The 16,250-nt window shown below is 40.7% G+C and overlaps 1 non-coding gene across 1 annotated transcript; it reads left to right on the forward strand.

The window, feature by feature from the left end:
- The first annotated feature begins 3,875 nt into the window (after window positions 1–3,875).
- Trnag-ccc (transfer RNA glycine (anticodon CCC)) lies at window positions 3,876–3,949 on the forward strand. The gene has a single exon. It is a non-coding gene; the product is annotated as a tRNA-Gly (tRNA).
- Window positions 3,950–16,250: the final 12,301 nt, after the last annotated feature.

A 16,250-nucleotide genomic window follows, 5' to 3' on the forward strand; every position in this document is an offset into this window, starting at 1 on the left:
ATGAATTCAGCAAAGTGGCAGGCTATAAGATCAACACGCATAAATCAAAGGCATTCCTGTATATCAGCAACAAATCCTCTGAAATGGAAATGAGGACAACCACCCCATTCACAATATCCTCAAAGAAAATAAAATACTTGGGAATCAACCTAACAAAAGAGGTGAAAGACTTATACAATGAAAACTACAGAACCCTAAAGAGAGAAATAGAAGAAGATCTTAGAAGATGGAAAAATATACCCTGTTCATGGATAGGTAGAAGTAACATCATCAAAATGGCGATATTACCAAAAGTTCTCTATAGGTTTAATGCAATGCCAATCAAAATCCCAACGGCATTTCTTGTAGAAATAGAGAAAGCAATCATGAAATTCATATGGAAAAATAAAAGACCCAGAATAGCAAAAACAATTCTAAGCAGGAAATGTGAATCAGGCGGCATAGCTATACCAGACTTCAAACTATACTACAGAGCAATAGTAACAAAAACAGCATGGTACTGGTACCAAAACAGGCAGGTGGACCAATGGTACAGAATAGAGGACACAGAAACCAATCCACAAAACTACAACTATCTTATATTTGATAAAGGGGCTAAAAGCATGAAATGGAAGAAGGATAGCATCTTCAACAAATGGTGTTGGGAAAACTGGAAATCCATATGCAACAAAATGAAACTGAATCCCTTTCTCTCGCCATGCACAAAAGTTAACTCCAAGTGGATCAAGGAACTTGATATCAAATCAGAGACATGGCGTCTGATAGAAGAAAAAGTTGGCTATGATCTACATACTGTGGGGTCGGGCTCCAAATTCCTCAATAGGACACCCATAGCACAACAGTTAATAACTAGAATCAACAAATGGGACTTACTAAAACTAAAAAGTTTTTTCTCAGCAAAAGAAACAATAAGAGAGGTGAATAGGGAGCCTACGTCCTGGGAACAAATCTTTACTCCTCACACTTCAGACAGAGCCCTAATATCCAGAATATACAAAGAACTAAAAAAATTAGACAATGAGATAACGAATAACCCAATCAACAAATGGGCCAAGGACCTGAACAGAAATTTCTCAGAGGAGGACATACAATCAATCAACAAGTATATGAAAAAATGCTCACCATCTCTAGCAGTCAGAGAAATGCAAATCAAAACCACCCTAAGATACCATCTCACTCCAGTAAGATTGGCAGCCATTAGGAAGTCAAACAGCAACAAGTGCTGGCGAGGATGTGGAGAAAAGGGTACTCTTGTACATTGCTGGTGGGACTGCAAATTGGTGCGGCCAATTTGGAAAGCAGTATGGAGATTTCTTGGAAAGCTCGGAATGGAACCACCATTTGATCCAGCTATTCCACTACTCGGTCTATTCCCTAAAGACCTAAAAAGAGCACACTATAGGGACACTGCTACATCCATGTTCATAGCAGCACAATTCACAATAGCAAGACTGTGGAACCAACCTAGATGCCCTTCAATAGACGAATGGATAAAAAAAATGTGGCATTTATACACAATGGAGTATTACTCTGCATTAAGAAATGACAAAATCATAGAATTTGGAGGGAAATGGATGGCATTAGAGCAGATTATGCTAAGTGAAGCTAGCCAATCCCTTAAAAACAAATGCCAAATGTCTTCTTTGATATAAGGAGAGTTACTAAGAACAGAGTAGGGAAGAAGAGCATGAGAAGAAGATTAACATTAAACAGGGATGAGAGGTGGGAGGGAAAGGGAGAGAGAAGGGAAATTGCATGTAAATGGAAGGAGACCCTCAGGGGTATACAAAATTACATACAAGAGGAAGTGAGGGGAAAGGAGGGAAAATATAAGGGGGAGAAATGAATTACAGTAGAGGGGGTAGAGAGAGAAGAGGGGAGGGGAGGGGGGAGGGGGGATAGCGGAGGATGGGAAAGGCAGCAGAATACAACAGACTCCAGAATGGCAATATGTAAATCAATGTGCAACTGATGTGATTCTGCAATCTGTATATGGGGTAAAAATGGGAGTTCATATCCCACTTGAATCAAAGTGTGAATTATGATATATCAAAAACTATGTAATGTTTTGAACAACCTACAATAAAAATTAATTAAAAAAAAAAAAAAAAAAAAAAAAAAAAAAAAGAACTACGGTGCAGTTTTCATGATCAACACAATAAAATAATAGAACATTTTGAAATTGCTGATTTCTGTGCATCATAGTGAGAATATATGCACAATTACCCACAGAAGCACAGCTTTGTGTGTTTGAGTGTTTGTGTGTGTGTGTGGTGGGTGGTCTGACCAGAGTGAGCCAGATTTCCTGCCTATAGAATCTGAAATTTATTCAGTTGGGCAAAGTGTGTCCCTGACCAAGTGAGGGTTTCCCTTCTGTCCTCAGATGATTGTATACAAAAAGTTTCCATGAACAGAAACTAACAGACCAATCATGTGGATGGCAGAGGCAAGCCAAGAATTTTCTTCAATGCCCATCTTTCACACAACCTCTACTCCATTTTCAGTCATCAGAGAGGTGCAGAGTACACAGTTGAGCCTCCTGTGCCGGGAGCCCTCTCTTCTGGGGTCTTAGTTTCATGCTCCATTTCTCACCCTTCCAGAGCCAGGGTCAGCGCTCATTTCCTTGGCTGGGTGCTGGCCTTTCTCATTTCCCCCTGATGAGCACTGGCCACGAACCCCTTCCATCCTTTCCTTAGCTGGGTTGGAAGTGCTGCTGTATTGTCCTCTCTTTTGACTTCCTCCTCAGACTCCTACTGTTATATGAAGGTCCCAATCAATTCCCCTTTCTAGAATGCAAATACCACAAAGTGGGCTGGTGGGCCCAACTGCTTCTTCTCTTTCCCCACTCTTATTCCCCATGTCCTGGATGCTCACTGCATTGTCAGGGGCTGGGTGTACAAGGATGAAAGAAACAGAACCCTGCCTTTGAAGAGCTCAGAGGGTGCTGGGGACCCAGGTGAGTTGGGAAGGAGAACATAAATGAGGGTGGTACACATAAGGGTCAGAAAAGTGCAGGCACAGGCAATATGGGAACACTGAAGAAGGATTATGGGCTTATTGTGTGAGGGGTAGGCAGAAAAGGTTTGCCCAGGAAGGTACATTTGCTTTCTGTGTCTGTATTTATTTTAATTTTGAATCAGGTTATACATACATATAGTTCAATTTTATAAATTATACATAATTCATAAAATATATATTTTCTCCAATCCCTATGCTCTCCAAAGATAGCTGCTATTCGTTTCTTGTGTGTTCTTCCAGAATTTGTATGCATACCTGAGTAAACATAAATAACTTTTTCTTCCCAAAGGTAGCATATTATACCTACTGGTGTGTACTCTGTTTTTTTTTTCTTTAAACCTGATATTATCATTTACTGATTGATAAAATAGACTATGGAATCAGAATGTCTGCATTCAAATCCCAAATCTGTAATGTAGTGTAAGTGCACACTAGCTGTGTGCACTTGGCAAGTTATTTAACCTCTCTGTGCCTTAGTTGCCATATCTGTATGTGATGCTTTCAAAATCTTGTGACTTTATCATGTAATAAACTTCATCAGGCACTTCATGCACAAAACTATGCAACTTTATCACATACTAAAATTTCTTTTGGACATTCTATTCTGTTCTATTGGTCTGTCTGTCCAGGCAGCTATGCTATACTGTTTTAAATTTTAAAGTTTTACATTATGCTTACTGGGTGATAGGACTGGTCCCTTGATGAGGACTTAAAGGATGATGGCACTTGCTATGTGTCCTCACATGGTGGAATGGCCATCGACCTTCCTGTGGGTTCTTTAATAAGGGCATTAATCCATCTGGGAGGTGACCTAATCACTTCTCAAAACCCCACTCTTAAAACCATCATATTGGGGCTGGGGATGTAGCTCAGTTGGTAGAGCGCCTGCCTCCCATGCACAAGGTCCTGGGTTCAATCCCCGGCACCACAAAATAAATAAATAAATAAATAATTAGATAGATAGATAAACAGGTAAAACCATCATATTGAAGATTGAGTTTGAACATAATGAATTTTGGGATGATACAAACATTCAGATCATAGCACAACCCTACAAGGAAGATATTATCCTGTCTTTAGAAATGTGGATCCTGAGCCTTGGAGAGATTAAGTCATTTTCCCAAGGCCATATAGCAAATTTTAGGACCCAGATTCAAATCAAGGTTCATTTGTGTTATTCTCTGTAGTTCCTGGTCCTTTTATTTATTTTTAATTTTATTTTTAGTTACAGATGACATAATACCTTTATTTTATTTATCTACCTGTTTATGTGATGTTGAGGATTGAACCCAGTGCCACACACATGCTAGGCAAGTACTGTACCACTGAGCTACCACAACAGCCCCTCCTGGTCCTTTTAAAATCCATGTGAACCATGGATGAGATTCTTTACTGGGGACATTATAAAGATAGAAAAAAAATAGCTGAAAAAGAAACCAAGTATATACTAGGGAATAGTTACATGGAATTATACACACAGATATACACACAAACACACCTACATAGTCTGGACTGTGTAGAAGCCATGTGATTTGGGTGTTAACTTATTGGTTCACCAAATGCTGTGCTAGGGGCTGAAGAAACAATGACGAATGGGATCTGGTCCCCAACCCTTAACTCCTCCTTTGGAAGTTAAGTAGCAGGTCTTTCTTCATTTGTTGTACCCGAGGAATATGGCATCTGTTTCTTCACCCCACACAGGTGTATGCCAGCCTTTTTTTGTTTCAAACCTGATCACGCACTTACGATTAGCCAGGGTGGGGTTCATGGAGTGCTGTTTTAAAGACAATGGCGGCTGTGTCTGGAGTCAGTGGCCACAAGTGTGGTGATCAGTCATGTCTGCCACAGAAGCGGGTGGGGGCGGGGAATGAGGGCAAACCCACCATGTACTTGTCACACCTGAACTAGTTGTCCAGAATCATCAGTCTCTCTCTGCTATTGTTACAAACGACATCAACTGTATGTTATTGCTCTAACTCGCCATTTCTTAAATCACTGCATAAGCCATTCCCCTCTTGGGAAGTCCTGGAGCAGGAAATCCATTTAACTTGGTTGAATCACAGTTTCTCAAACATGATTTTTTTTTCCAAGGGATCTTGTCTCTTCATTGTTAATTGCACAACTGACATCAATGCTTTGCTCCAGTTCTGTAAAAACGTCCCCAGTCACTATGAGTGTCTTTGATTATAAAATGGTGGTGTAGCGACCTTTTTTGAGAAGAGAAATCCTGGGGCTGCATGCTACTTTGTCCTATGAAGGTCCTTCATTTAATAATTTTCCCCTCTATCTTGCCTTCTGAAATCTCTCTTGCTGTCAGAACTGTGGTTAAAAATGGTCGCTGTGTGGAGCTTTCCTCTTTAATCTTCCCAAGGACTATACCCAACTGAGTTCTCTCCTCTCTGGGGTATATTTGAGGTAATTTCATTCATTCTATTTGTTGGCTGAAAGCCATACTTGCTGATGAAATATTTCCTCAAAAAGTTAATTATCAAAGGGCCATTACCTCATGGGAAATGTATTTGGATTGCTGAACAGATTCCTCTCTGTTCACTTGTGGTTACCTCTCTGGCCATCAAGAGTTGGTAGGTGGTACTGTTTGGGCTTGGTGTAGTCATGGAGGGATCATGGCATTGGAAGTCACAAGGAATGGGTGCAAGTTCTGCTCAATTGCTTAGTTGCTATGTCACCTTGAGCCAATCACTTAGACTCTGAACGTCAGCTGACTCAACTACAAAATGAAGATTATGATAATTTTGTCTTCTCTACTTTATGGAGTTGTTGGAAGGCCCAACTTGGATGATTTATGGAAAATACTTTTGCAAAACATCACTATTAGATCTCTGGATTTTCAGTTTTCCCCACTGGTTTCCCTACTGCTTTTGCCTTGACCAGGTGTAGTGTATGAAATTTGGTCTTTTCCTGCAACATGAAGATGTGCTTTTTATAAAAAAACTCAGAGATCAAACACCTGATTCCAAACCCACTTGATTTCACTGGTTTAATTCCTATCATTTTCCCCTTCACCACTCTTCTTATTCACCATATAGGACTTAAGCATAATATGAGCCCTAATTCATAAAGCTCACTTTTATGTTACTCTCTCTTAACATGTTTGTGAAGACAAGGGAGAAAGAGGACTTCATTTACCCCACAAAACTTAAAGAAATTTCACTGAATACAGGCTCCTGCTCTTTGAGATGCTAGAAGAAATGAGAGCGTAAGAGGAAATAGAGCATTAGAATTGAATAATTATTTGACAAAATGCTGAGAGTCTGTTCTACACTTTACTGAAGACGAGGTATTTTAAAGTGGGATCCTACTGCATGGGGTTCAGCTTCCTGGTATCTCCCTGGCTCTGTCCTACTCACTGACTTTTCTCTTTCCTTTCCTTTCTGGAACACTGTCACATTCCTTCCCTAGTGGCCTGCAGGGTGTCTAACCCCAGACTCTCTTCTGTTTTTTTTTTAAAAATTATTTTTTAGGTGTAGATGGACACAACACAATACCTTTATTTTTATGTGGTGCTGAGGATCAAACCCGGGTCCCGCCCATGCTAGGTGAGTGGTCTACAGCTGAGCCACAATCTCAGTCCCCCAGACTCTCTTCTAAGAAGAACTTGCTGCCCATCACCAGGCAGTGAGTCAGCCCACACCCACCGTCAGCTCCTTCAGGGTCTGTCCCATCTCACCTTGGGGTGATTGGGCAGGGTGAGGGTGGAGAGGCTGCACTGTTTCCACCTGATGTGAGATACTCTGATGGGTGCCACGTTCTTGGTTATTCCCAGGAGGGCTAGTGGAGGCTTCTTTGGGACAGTATAACCAGTCACATTCTTCTTCTGCCTAATCTTGCTTCCTCTTTTTTTCTTTTACAGATACTAATCTCTAATAAACACCTTTAAAAAAGCATTTAAAAATAACAGCTTTATTGAGATTTGTACATCATAAACTTTATATGCCATAAAATTTTCTCTGTTAAAGAGTAACTTAGTGATGTTAATGTTTACAAAGTTGTGTCATTGTCACCACTAATTCCAAAACATTTTTGTGACTCTTAGAAATTCCATACCCATTAGCAGTCATACCCCATTCCCTCCTCTCTTAGCCCTTGAAAGCCATTAATCTACTTTCTATCCCTATAGATTTGTCTATTCTGGATGTTTCTTATTAATGAAATCATATAATATGTGGTCTGCTTCTTTCACTTAGCATAATGGTTTCAAAGTTTATCCATATTGTAGCATGTATCAGTACTGAAAGGAAAGTGACCACAACACTCGGAGCAACCAAGAGATCTTTATTGCAGCAGTGCAAAAGAGGAGAAGAGAGAGAGAGAGAGAGAGAGAGAGAGAGAGAGAGAGAGAGAGAGAGAGAGAGAGAGAAGAAAGAGAGAGCAAGGGAGAACGAAAGCAAGAGAGGGAGACAGATAGCAAGAGAAAGGGGTCCTGCAGGAGGGAGTTTTTATAACCTAAATCTAATGAGGTCTCTGGGTCTGCAAGCTGCCTTGTTGGTGTACAGTGATTGGATCATACAGTAGTTGCTAAGGGTGTCATCTTCTGCCTTCAGGCAGATGGGGCAGGGGTCAGATGTGGGTTTCTGTTGCACCATTCCGGTGGGGGTCAAGTGTTCAGCTTGAGTGGGGTTGAGTGTTCAGACTTGACGCAAATAGGTCATAAAGAGGGGTTTGAGTGCGTGGGTTATCCTGCAGCTAACATTCATTCAGCCTGCCCTGCAGACAACTTAGTTCAGCCTGTCCTGCACCTAACAAGTACTTCATTCCTTTTTATGAATGAATAATATTCCAAAATGTGATATATATTCAGATTCTAATTTTGTTTATCCATCCACCAGTTGATATACTCTTGGGTTAATAATAAACATCTTGGGGCTGGGGGTATAGCTCTTGGTAGAGTGCTACCCAAAGTATGGCAAGGCCCTGGGTTTGATCCCCAGAACTGCAAAATAAAAATAGCAACAACAAATGCCTCGAACCCATTTCTGCAGACAGGACCTGCAAACTACCTGCACTTGGAATCCTCATGGCCTTAACTTACGGCAGCAATGGAGGTTCTCAAAAAATTTCCTAGAAACATGTTTCTGCTCAAAGAGAAATTCTAGCAACAGATGCCAAGGTAACACAAAGCTCTCCATGTTATTACAATAAATACTGTAGACCAAATGCTGGCTGCTTAGTTTTGTGGTAGGCTTGTTCAGGTAGGAAATTTAGTGTGGTTGAAATCTGGTGAAAAAAGAAGAGAGAAGGGCCAGGTGAGAGGTGAGGCCAGAGGGAACTGTAAAGGTCACGTTGGAGATGACATTTATGTCATGCTGTGATATTTGAATTCTTGCCTAGAGCAGGAAAGACTCATGGAGGGCAGGCGAGGTGAGATCAGGGGTACCCTCATTTCATTTTTGGATTACAAATAGTGGGCAGCTCTTCTATTTTAGAAGACATTTTGAGTTGGGCAGAGTCCAGGAAGAAGGGGCGTTGCTGAAGGTGAAGGAATGAATCATGTTGGGGATGGGGGATATGCAAGTGAGCCTCAGAGGAGGAAAGGAAGCCGGGAGAGGCAGGGTAGCCCGCTGGAGAGGGTGCTCTTTGGAGTGTGACATACCTGCGTTTTGATTCCTTAGCAAGTCTGTGACATCAGGCAAGTTACCTAACTTCCCTGATTGGCTGTTTCCTCATCTTTAAAAGAAGGTTAATAATTCCTGCCTCACAGCACTGTAGGAGTGAAATGAAGTGAGGTAGCATATACAAAGCAGCCATCTCCTCTTATCTCATTTTCCCTGTTCCCATCCCCCTGGTGGGCTTGAGAGGCAGGGCCCAGAGTGGAGGTTCAGGGATGGGTCATCAGACAAAGGGATGGGAAGGTCAGGAAACTTGGGACCAATGAGCAGGATGGGAAGGGAGAGGGACCAGAACCCAGGGGACTGCAGGGCTGGGCAAGACAGATGCATGTCTGTCTGGATAGAATTTCTCTGGAACTGTTATTTTATTTATTTATTTAGAAGGTTCAGAACGACTTTTCTTCCACTTACTCAGGTCTTTCCAGCACTCAAATAGTGGCTCCTGGGTCTATTTGGCTGGTGGAGCCTGACACACCTCTACTTCACTTTAGACCTCGTATAGTGTGGGCCAGGTAGAGCGAAGCCCAGGGCTGCATCTGGCAGTGCGTCAGCCTGCTACTAAAGAGTCTGTCACCAGCTGCCTCCTTCCCTTTTCATTTTCTTTTTGTTTTAAATATCTCCTTTACTGACACATCTTGATTTTTTTTAAAAAATGATTTTGCTCATTTTCAGTTCCAAGTGATAGATGGTTGAGATCCGTGACCTCTACAGCTTCTTGCCACCCTGTGATGCTGGGCCGGAAAGTCAGCCGAGTTTGGCAGCTGCTTCTGAGTCAGCCTGGACGTTTGCCATCTCAGACGTTCATCCCATCCATCTGAGTCTGCCACTTCTCAGCCGTGTGGAGATGCTGCCAGCCTCTCAGAACTTGAAAACAGGGCAGGGGACCCAGGCATCAGACCTGTTGGGCTGCTTGTCTTCTGTGTGGAGACACAGCCAGCCTCCAAAACAGGAAAAGGGTACAAACACTGTGTGGGATCACTCACGGCACCTCCACAATGAAGAGCACAGAGATAACTGCGGCCTGTGAGGAGGAGGCCAAGGATACAGTGAAGTGCCTTCTTTCTTTGATGTTTGACCAGAATTTGTGGGTGGTTTTGATTGTCCTATGTTCATTTATTTAGCAAACATTTGCCCAGGGTTTTCCATTACCCTGAAATTTATGAAATAGCTTTTTTACCCCCTCTTTTTTTGTGGACTAAAGATGATAAAAAGAGTAGCAATTTCACAAACTCCATCCAACATAGGTCAGGCATCATGCCAGGAGCAGGAGACGCAGAGATGAAACATAGTTTCTGGTTTGAAGGAGCTTATAGAGTCCTGGAGGAGGTGGACACCAGTAATAGCAATACTGGTTCTATTACAGATGTGCACAGATGACTGCATCCCAAGAGCAAGGGACCAAAGCAAAGGCTCTCTGGAAAGACGTTAGTACAAGGAATAAGAGGTTTTTTGGGGGTTGGGGGTGGGGGTGAGATTCTCAAAATGGAAAATGGCTGATCTGTGCTAGGGGTACACAGTGTGGTGGCTTTCTACTATTTCCATCTAATTTAAGGTCTAATCCGTTTTTTTCTGCATTGCTCCTCAGGGCTCTGTTTCTCCGATGGATCCCTGACTTGGTACACATGGTTGGTCTCAGGTCACCCTGTGTTTGATTGAGTACCATTCCATGTTTGACCACGTTAAGTAGCAAACAATAATGAATTTGCAAATGCCAATGTCTACAGAGGTGGCTCTGGGAAGCTCTCCAGGGGCAAGTTCTAGTATTGCTTTTCCTGGAGGTGTCACCCCATTTTTTAATTCTCCCCTCTTTTCCCGAGCCAGCCGCATCGGAACCAAATCCCAGGACACTCTGGAAAGCCAGGGGTCCTGAAGGGTTTGGAGAATGCACATCTGAGAAACATGAGTGACAAATAGGACTTGGGACTGGGGAAATGATCCTCTCCCCATTTGTCCTTCCCCTGCATTAGCACGAGATGACTCCTCAGAGCTTTTTTGGGCTATAAAGGACATTGGTGCCGGTCATACTGCTCTCATAGTGTTGCTGTGAGGATTGCATGACACAATGTATATCACCTTAGCATATTTCCCAGTATGCTGTGAGCACTCGATAAGCTTCCATTTTTTAAATTGTAAAATACATACAACATGGAAATTGCCACTTTAACCATTAAGGCCACAATTCTGCGGTATTAAGTACACATTCACATTGTTGTGTTACCATCATCACCATCCCTCCCCTTCTAGAACTTTCATCTTTCCAAACTGAAACTCTGTACCTATTAAATAGTATCTCCTCATTTTCTCCTTTTCCCACCACAAGCCTCTGAAAACCACCATTCTTTCTGTCTCTATGAGTTTATATACTCAAGGAACTTCATAAATGGAATCATATGGTATTTACTCTTTTGTTCTAGCTTATTTTACTTACCATATCTTTTATTTTACTTTGTTTCTCCTGGGGATGGAATCTGAGGCACTAGGGCTTCATGCTGGCCAGACAAGGCCTGCCACAGAGCTAGATCCCCACCCCTTAGCATAACAACTTTAATAAGGCTCATTCATGTTGTGGCATGTGTTAGGATTTCATTCCTTTTTAAAGCTGAATAATATTTCATTGTGTGTCTGTGCCCCATTTTCATTATTCTTTTCTTCATCCATGGACACTTGAGTTGATCTGTCTTATGACTAACGTGAATAATACTGCTATGAAAGTGTAGAAATATCTGACTGAGCCTCAGCTTTCAATTCCTTTGGGTGTATAACCAGAAGTGGAGGTGCTGGGTCATATGGCCATTCTATCTTTAATTTTTTGAGCAACTAGCTTTCATTATTATTATTATTACTACTATTTTTTTTAAACTTTTTTTTTTTAAAGAGAGAGAGAGAGAGATTTTTTTTAATATTTATTTTATTTTAGTTATCGGCGGACACAACATCTTTGTTTGTATGTGGTGCTGAGGATCGAACCCGGGCCGCACACATGCCAGGCGAGCACGCTACCGCTTGAGCCATATCCCCAGCCCCTATTACTACTATTAATATTGTTATTTCAAAGGGGACAGAGGGATAGGCAAAGAGGGATGTACTAAGGTTTCTTGTGGTTTGAGGAAGCCAGTCCCAGTGGTGTGGGTGCCCTGACCCCAGTTTTTACTTGGCACTATGTCACTCTTTCTTCTTCCTGCAGGGGAGGGAAGGGTAGGTGAAGAGGAATACTTATATGACCGGGAGGTAGCAGCCCCAGATGTGTCAGAGGGGTTGATCGGCACTTGAGGTTCAGCGTTGAAGCTGAAGTTCTGCTCTGTTTTTCTGCAGTGTTAGGAGAAGTGCTGGTGGAGTGAAGAGATTGGCCCCAGGAATGGGAAATGCCATGGAGGACCTGGAGCCCTGAGAGCGAATGTAACACGAGGTTGACCCAGTTGACCATCTTGGAGACGGAAGACCTGGGCTGCTGAGGACCTGGGAAACCTCTGGAAACTCACTCCCATGGAAACTCAGAGTCCAAAGTTTTAAACCTCTTTCCATCATGGGGCGGGGGGAGACAACAGGGTATGTGAAGTTTCTGGAAGATTTTACTTATTTATTTATTTTTATTATTAGTTGTTCAAAACATTACAAAGCTCTTGACATATCATATTTCATACATTTGATTCAAGCGGATTATGAACTCCCATTTTTACCCTATATACATATTGCAGATTCACATCGGTTACACATCCACTTTTTTACCTACTGCCATACTAGTGTATGTTGTATTCTGCTGCCTTTCCTATCTTCTACTATCCCGCCTCCCCTCCCCTTCCCTCCCCTTCCCTTCCCTCCCCTCCCCTCCCCTCCCATCTTCTCTCCCTACCCCATCTACTGTAATTCATTTCTCTCTCTTGTTTTCTTCCCCTTTACCCTCACTTCCTCTTATATGTAATTTTGTATAACAATGAGGGTCTCCTTCCTTTACCATGCAATTTCCCTTCTCTCTCTCTTTCCCTTCCCCCTCTCGTCCCTGTTTAGTGGTGATCTTCTTCTCATGCTCTTCCTCCCTATTCTGTTCTTAGTTGCTCTCCTTATATCAAAGATGAAATTTGGCATTTGTTTTTTAGGGATTGGCTAGTTTCACTTAGCATAATCTGCTCTAGTGCCATCCATTTCCCTGCAAATTCCATGATTTTGTCATTTTTTAGTGCAGAGTAATACTCCATTGTGTATAAATGCCACATTTTTTTAATCCATTCATCTATTGAAGGGCATCTAGGTTGGTTCCACAGTCTAGCTATTGTGAATTGTGCTACTATGAACATTGTTGTAGTAGTATCCCTGTAGTATGCTCTTTTAAGATCTTTAGGGAATAGTCCAAGAAGGGGAATAGCTGGGTCAAATGGTGGTTCCATTCCCAGCTTTCCAAGGAATCTCCATACTGCTTTCCAAATTGGCCGCACCAATTTGCAGTCCCACCAGCAATGAACAAGTGTACCCTTTTCCCCACATCCTCGCCAGCACTTGTTGTTGTTTGACTTCATAATGGCTGCCAATCTTACTGGAGTGAGATGGTATCTTAAGGTGGTTTTGATTTGCATTTCTCTGACTGCTAGAGATGGTGAGCATTTTTTCATGTACTTGATGATTGATTGTATGTCCTCCTCTGAGAAGTGTCTGTTCAGGTCCTTGGCCCATTTGTTGATTGGGTTATTTGTTATCTTATTGTTTAATTTTTTGAGTTCTTTGTATATTCTGGATATTAAGGCTCTATCTGAAGTGTGGGGAGTAAAAATTTGTTCCCAGGATGTAGGCTCCCTATTTACCTCTCTTATTGTTTCTCTTGCTGAGAAAAAACTTTTTAGTTTAAGTAAGTCACATTTGTTGATTCTTGTTATTAACTCTTGTGCTATGGGTGTCCTATTAAGGAATTTGGAGCCCGACCCCACAATATGTAGATCGGAGCCAACTTTTTCTTCTATCAGATGTAAATTCTCTGATTTGATATCAAGCTCCTTGATACATTTTGAGTTAACTTTTGTGCATGGCGAGAGAAGGGGATTCAGTTTCATTTTGTTGCATATGGATTTCCAGTTTTCCCAGCACCATTTGTTGAAGATGCTATCCTTCCTCCATTGCATGCTTTTAGCCCCTTTATCAAATATAAGATAGTTGTAACTTTGTGGATTAGTCTCTATGTCCTCTATTCTGTACCATTGGTCCACCCGCCTGTTTTGGTACCAGTACCATGCTGTTTTTGTTACTATTGCTCTGTAGTATAGTTTGAAGTCTGGTATCGCTATACCGCCTGATTCACCTTCCTGCTTAGAGTTGCTTTTGCTATTCTGGGTCTTTTATTTTTCCATATGAATTTCATGATTGCTTTATCTATTTCTACAAGAAATGCCATTGGGATTTTGATTGGCATTGCATTAAACCTATAGAGAACTTTTGGTAACAATATCACCATTTTGATGATGTTAGTTCTGCCTATCCAAGAAAAGGGTATATTTTTCCATCTTCTAAGATCTTCTTCTATTTCTCTCTTTAGGGTTCTGTGGTTTTCATTGTATAAATCTTTCACATCTTTTGTTAGGTTGATTCCCAAGTATTTTATTTTTTTTGAGGATATTGTGAATGGGGTGTTTTTCCTCATTTCCATTTCAGAAGTTTTGTCGCTGATATACAGGAATGCCTTTGATTTATGCGTGTTGAGTTTATATCCTGCCACTTTGCTGAATTCATTTATTAGTTCTAGTAGTTTCTTTGTAGACCCTTTTGGGTCTTCAAGGTATAGAATCATGTCATGTGCAAATAGTGATAAAATTTAAGTTCTTTTTTTCCTATTTTTATGCCTTTAATTTCTTTCGTCTGTCTAATTGCTCTGGCCAGTGTTTCGAGGACTATATTGAATAGAAGTGGTGATAGAGGCATCCCTGTCTTGTTCCAGATTTTAGAGGGAATGCCTTCAATTTTTCTCCATTCGGAATGATGCTAGCCTGAGGCTTAGCATAGATAGCTTTTACAATGTTGAGGTAAGTTCCTGTTATCCTTAGTTTTTCTAGTGTTTTGAACATAAAGGGATGCTGTACTTTGTTGAATGCTTTTTCTGCGTCTATCGAGATGATCATATGGTTCTTATCTTTAAGTCTATTGATGTGGTGAATAACATTTATTGATTTCCGTATATTGAACCATCCTTGCATTCCAGGGATGAATCCTACTTGATCATGGTGCACACTTTTTTGATGTGTTTTTGTATCCAATTCGCCAGAATTTTATTGAGGATTTTTGCATCTAGGTTCATTAGAGATATTGGTCTGTAGTTTTCTTTCTTTGAGGTGTCTTTGTCTGGTTTCGGAATCAGGGTGATGTTGGCCTCATAGAATGAATTTGGAAGGGCTCCCTCTTTTCTATTTCCTCAAATAACTTGAAAAATATTGGTTTTAATTCTTCTTTAAAGGTTTTGTAAAACTCTGCTGTATACCCATCCCATCCTGGGCTTTTCTTGGTTGGGAGTCCTTTGATTGCTTCTTCTATTTCATCCATTGATATTGGTCTGTTCAAATTGTATGTATCCTCCTGATTCAGTCTGGGCAAATCATATGATTTAAGAAATTTATTGATGTCTTCACTATGTTCTATTTTATTGGAATATAGGGTTTCAAAATAATTTCTAATTGTCTTCTGTATTTCTGTAGCATCTGTTGTGGTATTTCCTTTTTCATCCCGTATGTTAGTAATTTGAGTTCTCTCTCTTCTTCTCTTCGTTAGCATGGCTAAGGGTCTGTGGATCTTATTTATTTTTTTGAAGAACCAACTTTTAGTTTTGTCAATTTTTTCAATAATTTCTTTTGTTTCAATTTCATTGATTTCCTCTCTGATTTTAATTATTTCTTGCCTTCTGCTATATTTGCTCTTGTTTTGCTCTTCCTTTTCTAGGGCTTTGAGATGAAGTGTGAGCTCATTTTTTTGTTGGTTTTTTCTTTTTTTGAGGAATGACCTCCAGGCAATGGATGTCCCTCTTAAAACTGCTTTCATTGTGTCCCATAGATTCCGATATGTTGTGTCTGTATTTCCATTTATCTCTAAGAATTTTTTGATTTCCTCCTTTATGTCTTCTGTAACCCATTGATCATTCAGTAGCATATTGTTCATTTTCCATGTGATGTATGATTTTTCCTTTCTTCTTTTATCATTGATTTCCAGTTTCATTCCATTATGATCAGATAAAATGCATGGTATTATCTCCACCCCTTTATATTTACTGAAGGTTGCCCTATGGCATAGTATATGGTCTATTTTTGAGAAGGATCCATGTGCTGCTGAGAAAAAAGTATATCCACTTGATGATGGTTAATATATTTTATATATGTTAGTTAAGTCTAGGTTATTGATTGTGATATTGAGTTCTATAGTTTCTTTATTCAACTTTTGTGTGGAGGATCTGTCCAATGGTGAGAGAGGTGTGTTGAAGTCACCCATAATTATTGTGTTTTGGTCTATTTGATTCTTGAATTTGAGGAGAGTTTGTTTTATGAACATCGCAGCACCATTATTTGGTGCATAAATATTGACAATTGTTATGTCTTGTTGGTGACAAGTATATAATGTCTTTTCTTATCCCTTTTGATTAAC

The sequence above is a fragment of the Callospermophilus lateralis genome, chromosome 2 (assembly GCF_048772815.1).
Source record: "Callospermophilus lateralis isolate mCalLat2 chromosome 2, mCalLat2.hap1, whole genome shotgun sequence".
In the NCBI taxonomy this organism is placed as follows: Eukaryota; Metazoa; Chordata; class Mammalia; order Rodentia; family Sciuridae; genus Callospermophilus; species Callospermophilus lateralis.